The sequence below is a fragment of the Primulina tabacum genome, chromosome 4, assembly GCF_025594145.1.
Source record: "Primulina tabacum isolate GXHZ01 chromosome 4, ASM2559414v2, whole genome shotgun sequence".
Classification (NCBI taxonomy): Eukaryota; Viridiplantae; Streptophyta; class Magnoliopsida; order Lamiales; family Gesneriaceae; genus Primulina; species Primulina tabacum.
This window is the reverse complement of record NC_134553.1, coordinates 20,654,191-20,662,744: the sequence shown is the minus strand read 5'-3', so window position 1 is coordinate 20,662,744 and position 8,554 is coordinate 20,654,191. Positions and strand designations below refer to the sequence as shown.

The following is an 8,554-nucleotide window of genomic DNA, read 5'->3' as shown; positions in this document are numbered from 1 at the left end:
GTGCAATTTATTGTACTTTTATTACTTGTTTTTAACTTTGAATTTTGTGATTATTGAGCAGGTTTTATGTGATTTGTTGTTGTTTTTGTTGTTGTAGTTTGGAAGCTTAGAATAGAATTTGGAGTAGCAAATTGTTGAATTGGAGTAGTGCAAAAGATAAAATGGCCGAAGTATGACCGCACCCGCGGTATCATATGGACCGCACCCGCGGTCCCTGAAGTTAGAAATAAAAGATTCTGCCGAAGCATGACCGCACCCACGGTCCTTCTTTCACTGCACCCGCGGTCACTGAATTTTGAGACTTAAAGTTTCTCCGAAACAACACCGCACCCGCGGTCCTTCTTTCACCGCACCCCGCGGTCCTTCGCAAAACAGAGTCCGAAAAATCTGTAACTTTGTGGACTTCGAATAAAAGTAGAGGAAAATGGTGTGCTGCGTGGGGAAGCTTGTCTGGACTATAAAAGGCTTCTATTATTCACCATCTAGGGTATTGGGGAGCAAAGGAATGGAGAGGAGGCTACAAAGAAAGGATTGAAGCTCAAGTTCATCATCCTTGGAAATCTATTGCACATTTCTGGACAGAAATTTCATTGCACTCCAAATCTCTTGTTCTAAGTTCTTCTTTCTTTATTTTTATTTGATATGTTTTGTTTATGTTCATGTGTTGTTGTGTTATTTTTATTATGAACTAATTCTTATTTCTAGAGGAATGATGGAACAAAACTAGACACCATGTGTTGGGATTTATGAATTATGCTATATAAGTTTTCCTTATTGTTCATTTGTATTTTTTCCAATCTTAATGCTTTCATTTTATTGGCCATATCTTGAATGATTCTTATGTTTATAATTTATCACTTGGAAAAGGGAATTTATAAAAAAGAAAGGGAAAAATACATCGATGGTATTTATATAGTTCGGGAGGACATATATTGCTATTGAAGCCATTAAAAGAAGTTATTGCTTATTGTGTTATTTAATTATAGATTGTTGACGGGGACATTACAATCCTTTGTTAAATAATTAGTATCTACTTAGCACTCGGGAGAGGGAGTAGATAATTTAGAATTCTTGGCTAATGTATAATAAGGACATTTATAATATAGCTACACATAATAACACATGGTGGATAGTTGCGTGAAATCGGACCTTTAGATCTTTTATACCATAGTTATTTGTTATAAAAAGTTTGGTGTTATAATATAATTAAATTTATTTTCAATTTAGTTATTGGTGCAAACAAATCTGTCAATTGATTTTTCTAAATAAAATTGAGACTATTTTAATTGCAAGCATTAATATACATTTAAATACGTACTCCTCGTGGGATCGACACTTGTACTCGACAATACATTTTATTACAACTTGACGTTGTGCACTTGCAAGCAATTAAGAAAACACGCGACAAGTTTTTGACGCCGTTGCCGGGGAGTGTCTATTTTAAATTTATATTAGTATTGTTACCAATTAGTCTTTATTTTAATTTAGAGCTGTTTTTATTGAAATACATTAAACATTGATTTGTGTCTTATCTTTGTTTGACAGTACATGCGAAGATCGCAAATTCTTGACTTGCTTATCTTTGATCCTGAAATCGAAAGAACCGCAAGAAGATTAAGAAAGGCAAGAAGAGAAGAGATTCGCGCAATGGCTGAAAACAGAGATAATGAAATCCACCCCCTGCAATACCCATCAGAGATCATTTTAGGCCGGTACTGAATGCTCATTACTCGGGCATAGCACGAGGGACTATTAATGCAAACAACTTTGAGCTTAAGCCAGCATTGATAAACATGGTTCAACAGAATCAGTTTGGGGGAGCCGCTACTGCAGATCCTCGTTTACATCTCAGAACATTCCTTGAAATTACTGACACGGTAAAAATAAATAGTGTTTCTGATGATATAATTCGATTGCACTTGTTTCCTTTTTCTCTTAGGGACCAAGCAAGAGGATGGCTCCAATCGCTTCCTTTGGGGAGTATCACTACATGGCAGGAGTTAGCAACCAAGTTCCTTGCTAAATATTTTCCACCTGCGAAGTCTGCACAGTTGAAGATAGAGATAAGTACTTTTAGGCAGACTGACTTTGAGCAATTATATGAGGCATGGGAACGGTATAAAGAGTTGTTGAGGAGGTGTCCAAACCATGGTTTTGAAGATTGGGTACAGATTGAATTGTTTTATAATGGTTTGAATGGACAAACAAGAGGCACTGTGGATGCAGCAGCTGGTGGAACGATATTTGCCAAATCACCTGATCAAGCATATGATTTGCTTGAACAAATGACCATTAACAGTTATCAGTGGCCATCTGAAAGGTCAGGAGTAAAGAAGACAGCTGGTATTTATGCCGTGGATCCTATCACTTCACTAACCGCCCAAGTTTCTGCATTGACCACACAACTAGCATCCATGAATAAAGTGAGCATACCTGACACTGAAGGTCCTTTCGTGATTGCTGAAGAAACTCATTCTCTTGAAGAAGCCCAATATATCAACAACAGAAACTTTGGTGGATTTGGAGGATATCGAGGTAACCCTCCTCCTAATACTTATCATCCAGGTTTGAGAAATCATGAAAATTTTTCTTATGCAAACAATAAGAATGTGTTGAATCCTCCTCCGGGGTTCAATACATAAAAAGGGGAGGGAAAGCCTTCGTTTGAGGATTTGGTAGGTACATTTGTGGCTGAATCTGGAAAGAGGATAGCTAGAACTGAGTCTCGGCTTGATAACATGGAGACTCACATAGGAAACACGGGTGCTACGATGAAATCTTTGGAGACACAAATTGGACAGTTGCCTAATGCTTTGAGAGATCAGAATAGGGGTCAATTTCCGAGTAATACGGAAGTTAATCCAAAAGTGCAGTGCAAGGCAGTCACTTTGAGGAGCGAAAAAGAATTGGAGGTTCAAAGTCCCAAGGAGATGGTGGAAAATGAGAAGTCAGTGGAAGATGTTGAGTTTGAGGTTATAACAGAGAATAAGGTTGAGGACTCTAAGACAAAAGTTGTACAACCTCCTGCATTTAAGCCTGCCATTCCATACCCTCAGAGGTTCAAAAAGAAGAGTTTAGATGATCAATTTGCAAAATTCCTTGAGATTTTTAAGAAGATACACATCAATATACCATTTGCTGATGCATTAGAGCAAATGCCCAACTATGCCAAGTTCATTAAAGATGTGATGTCTAAAAAGAGGAAGCTGCAAGAGTTTGAGACAGTGAAGCTTACTGAGGAGTGCAGTGTCATCCTACAAAAGAAATTACCACAAAAATTGAAAGATCCAGGGAGTTTTACTATTCCTTGCTTTATTAGTGGTTTTCATTGTAGTAAAGCTTTATGTGATTTAGGAGCAAGTATTAATTTGATGTCATTTTCTATTTTCAGGAAATTGGAGCTTGGAGAAGTTAAACCAACCACTATCACCCTACAACTTGCAGACAGAAGTCTTACATATCCAAGAGGGATCGTCGAGGATGTATTGGTAAAAGTGGATAAGTTTATTTTTCCTGCAAACTTTGTGATTCTAGATATGGAAGAGGATAATGATGCTCCATTAATCTTTGGGAGACTGTTCCTTGCAACTGGAAGGGCATTGATAGATGTGCATAAGGGTGAACTCACCTTGAGAGTTGGTGGAGAAGAAGTCATTTTTAATATTTATCATGCCATGAGGGGATCAAATGAGATAAGTACTTGTAAAAGCATTGATGTTATAGACTCATGTGTATCATTTGACTGTGCAGGAATTAGGGACCCTTTGGAGAGTTGCTTGATTGGAGCTGCTGAAGATGTTAGTGAAGACGACAGGGAAGTGAAAGAGCAACTGGTGGCTCTTGAAGTATTGCATAAAGAAAAGAAAACGGATGTGTTGATTGAGGAGTTGAACGTCAAAGAGAAAATAGAGGTAATATCACCCTCTCCTGATCTGAAAGAATTGCCAAGCCACCTATGTTATGCATTCTTAGGAGAGAAGTCGACATATCCGATAATCATATCTTCCTCCCTTACTATTGATGAAAAAGATAAATTATTGAGAGTATTGAGGGAATATAAAACTGCATTGGGATGGTCGATTTCTGATATTAGGGGAATTAGCCCCACTATATGCATGCATAAAATTTTAATGGAAGAGTCGTATACTCCTTATGTGGATCATCAGAGGAGATTAAATCCGGCAATGAAAGAAGTTGTGAAAAAGCTTAAATTGTTGAATGCTGGTGTGATATATGCTATTTTTGATAGTAATTGGGTATCTCCTGTACAAGTTGTACCGAAAAAGGGTGGAATAACTGTGGTTAAAAATGAACATGATGAATTAATATCTACTCGTACTGTAACTGGTTGGCGAGTTTGTATGGATTATAGAAAATTGAACAATGCCACCCGAAAAGATCATTTTCCATTGCCTTTTATTGATCAAATGCTAGATAGACTTGCTGGTTATTGTCATTATTGCTTCTTAGATGATTATTCAGGTTATAACCAGATAGCTATAGCACCAGAGGATCAGGAGAAGACTACTTTTACGTGTCCCTATGGCACGTTCGCTTTTAGGAGAATGCCTTTTGGGCTATGCAATGCACCGGCAACTTTTCAGAGGTGTATGATGGCTATATTTGCAGACATGGTGGAGGAAATCATGGAAGTCTTCATGGATGACTTCTCGGTATTTGGCTCTTCATTTGATCATTGTTTACATAACTTATCCCTTGTGTTGCAGAGATGCCAAGAAAAGAACCTAGTTCTTAATTGGGAAAAATGTCACTTTATGGTCCAAGAGGGCATTGTCCTGGGACATAAAGTATCATCTAAGGGATTAGAGATGGATAGAGCCAAGGTGGTTGCAATTGAAAAACTTCCTCCACCAAAGAACATCAAAGGAATAAAGAGCTTTCTAGGACATGCGGGGTTTTATCGGAGATTCATTAAAGATTTTTCTATGATCACTAAACCCTTATGTAATTTGCTTGAAAAAGATTCCACATTCATATTTGATGATGATTGTTTGCAGGCTTTTGAGAAAATCAAGAGGGCATTGGTGACAGCACCAATCATGATAGTGCCCGACTGGAAGGAGCCCTTTGAGCTGATGTGTGACGCAAGTGATTATGTCGTTGGTGCAGTATTGGGCCAAAGAAGAGAAAGGATGTTTAGGGCAATCTATTATGCAAGCCGTACTATGGACTGAAAAGGAGATGCTTGCTGTAGTATTTGCCTTCGACAAATTCAGGCCATATCTGATCGGCACAAAGGTAATTGTTTTTACTGACCATGCAGCCATTCGCTATCTATTTGCCAAGAAGGATGCGAAACCACGCTTGATAAGGTGGATACTGCTATTACAAGAATTTGATTTCGAGGTCAAAGATAAGAAGGGAAGTGAGAATCAAGTGGCTGACCACTTGTCAAGACTTGATCTAGAGGATAGGAAAGAAGAAGGAGCAATACAGGAAACATTTCCGGATGAACAACTCTTTGAGGTAAGTTCAATACTCCCTTAGTTTGCTGACATTGCGAATTTTTTGTCTTGTGGTATTCTTCCTCCAGATCTGAACCACCATCAGAAAAAGAAGTTCTTTCATGATATCAAAATTTTCTTCTGGGATGATCCTTATGTGTATAAGAGATGTGCTGACCAAGTGATTAGGAGATGTGTTGACGGTGTTGAAGCACACCAAATTCTTGAGCTATGTCATTCATCTGCATATGGTGGACATTTTGTAGCGACGCGAACTGCAGCTAAGGTATTGCAATCAGGTTTTTTCTGGCCTACTTTGTTTAAGGATAGCTATACCTTAGTGAAATCATGTGATAGGTGCCAAAGGTTAGGAAACATTTCTAGGCATCACGAATTGCCACTGACAAATATTTTGGAAGTGCAACTTTTTGATGTATGGGGCATAGATTTCATGGGACCCTTTCCCCCTTCTTTTGGTCAATCTTATATTTTATTAGCTGTTGATTATTTGTCGAAATGGGTGGAAGCAATTGCCACCAATACTAATGATGCTCGTGTTGTAGTTAAGTTTGTCCACAAGAACATCTTCACCAGGTTTGGGACACCGAGAGCCATCATAAGTGATGAAGGTACGCATTTTTGCAATAAAATTTTCAACTCACTGTTGGCTAAATACAATGTGAAGCACAAAGTGGCACTAGCATATCATCCTCAGTCGAATGGACAAGCTGAAATATCCAATCGTGAAATTAAGCAAATTCTGGAAAAGACTGTCAACACCAACCGGAGAGATTGGGCTATGAAGTTGGATGATGCGTTATCGGCTTATCGGACTGCATTCAAGACGCCTATTGGGATGTCTCCCTATAGGCTAGTGTTTGGGAAAGCATGTCATCTGCCGTTGGAGTTGGAGCATAGAGCATTTTGGGCTGTGAAGAAATTAAATTTTGATTTGAAAGCTTCTGGTGACGTTAGGAAACTGCAGTTGAGCGAGAAGGATGAGTTCCGCAATGATGCATATGAAAATGCCATAATTTACAAAGAGCAGACCAAGAAGTGGCACGATAAACTCATTGTACGAAGGGAGCTCAAACCAGGACAACAAGTACTCTTGTTCAACTCCCGTCTGAAGTTGTTTCCTGGTAAGTTGAAATCACGTTGGTCAGGTCCATTTTTGGTGGAGATAGTGTACCCTCATGGGGCAATTGAGCTAAAATGCAGTGATGGAAGCACCTTCAAGGTGAATGGGCAGCGAGTTAAGCCATATTATGGAACTGAAGTAAGGCACCTTGACAACATTACTTTGGGCGGATCGACTTGATGTAGACTGATGGAAGTCGGGCTGAAGACGTTAAACCAAGCGCTTATTGGGAGGCAACCCAAATTTTTGTTTCTCTTTTGCAATTTGTTTTCGGTTTTGCTTTTATTCTAGTATTCTTATCATAGGTTGTTTATATTTTTTTTAGTATAGTGTGTGCTTATATCTTCCCAAAACTAATGAATTCCATTTGTTTTATTCTCAGGACTCAAAAAAAATGAAGAAGAAAAAATTTTTTCCCGAAGGAATACCGCCCCTGCGGTACATATAACACCGCACCCGCGGTTCAGGAAGAAAAATTTTCAAGAAATTGCCGAGAAAGCACCGCACCCGCGGTATATTTTGGAGCGCACCCGCGCAACATGTCCCGAGAGCATACCGCACCCGCGGTTGTTCTTGCTCCGCGGCCGCGGTTGATTAATATACATTTGCCGAGAGCATACCGCACCCGCGGTACCCTGCACACCGCACCCGCGGTCACTGAATACTGAATATCAAAATTAATTCGAGAGCATACCGCACCCGCGGTACCTTGCACACCGCACCCGCGGTCGATAGTTCTACAAACAAAATGGGGCAGAAATTTTCATAATCGAAGAACACCTCTCTCAAATTTTTCTCCTTCCTTCGAAATCCTTTCTCAAGAACAAACTTTTCACACTCAATTTTTGTTATTTCTTCAACAAATTTACCACTCCAACCTAAATATCTTCATTCTATCCATCAAATATCACTTTTCTTTCCACAAAAATCAACATCAAACCTAGGGTTTCAAAGGGGCTCGAAAATTTCTTCAAGAATATGATGGAGCTTTGATTTTATTCTTCAAGAAACATTTCAACACAATCAAGGTGAGCAAATCCATTGCATATTTGTTGAAATTTCGAAATTGAAGGTGTTATTTGCTATGGAAGGAAATTACGTTTAGTGAAGTAAATTCTTGGTATTGTGGATATTGTTGATTAATTGTTGTGTATATTGTTGAGGTGTGGATATTGTGAGTATTAAGTTGGTGATTGAAAGGTGTTCGATAAAATGCCTCCAAGAAAAAAACAATCTAAGGGTGCATCATCATCTGTGAATTACGATGCAAACAGGTTTTGGGACGAACAAGCAGAGGAGAACTATGGAAAGATTTTGAGCAAGAGCATTATAAAAGAAAGGGGATTTGATCTTAATTTCCCTAGAACTGAAATTGGACTAATGCTTACTGCTCGGCATTGGGATGAGTTCGGCAAGCAGCCACAAGATGCTGTCATTTCGTTGGTGAGAGAATTTTATGCTAACCTCAAGGTTAGGCATGATCAGTTGAAGGTGTTGGTGCGAGGAAAAATGGTAGCCTTTGATGCACATACGATCAATACGTTATATGGTATCCCTTATGTAATGCACGATGAATATGAAGAATACCGGGCTGAGCATGTAAATTATAATAATATTCTTCAAACAATTTGCATAGAGGGAGCGGAATGGAGAATGAGGGATGATGTGCATGTTAGCCTAGCTAAGTCTGAAATCAAAAGTGTTGCCAAAGATTGGTATTCATTTATTTCTGCTAGGATTAAGCCTACTGAGCATACCACCACAGCCATCAAAGAGAGGACAATTCTTACTTTTTGCATTATGACGGGAAAGACAATTGATTTAGGTCAATTACTTCAGAGTTCGATTCTTGAATATGCAAGAGGTAACTCTCCTAGTGGACTCCGCCACCCTTTTCTTATCACTGCTTTATGCCAAAATGCGGGAGTAACTTGGGCAGTGAATGAAG

At 38.9% G+C, this 8,554-nt stretch overlaps 1 pseudogene; it reads left to right on the top strand.

Annotated features, from left to right (window-relative positions):
• The first annotated feature begins 2,414 nt into the window (after nucleotides 1–2,414).
• LOC142541900 (uncharacterized) lies at nucleotides 2,415–6,786 on the top strand (annotated as a pseudogene).
• Nucleotides 6,787–8,554: the final 1,768 nt, after the last annotated feature.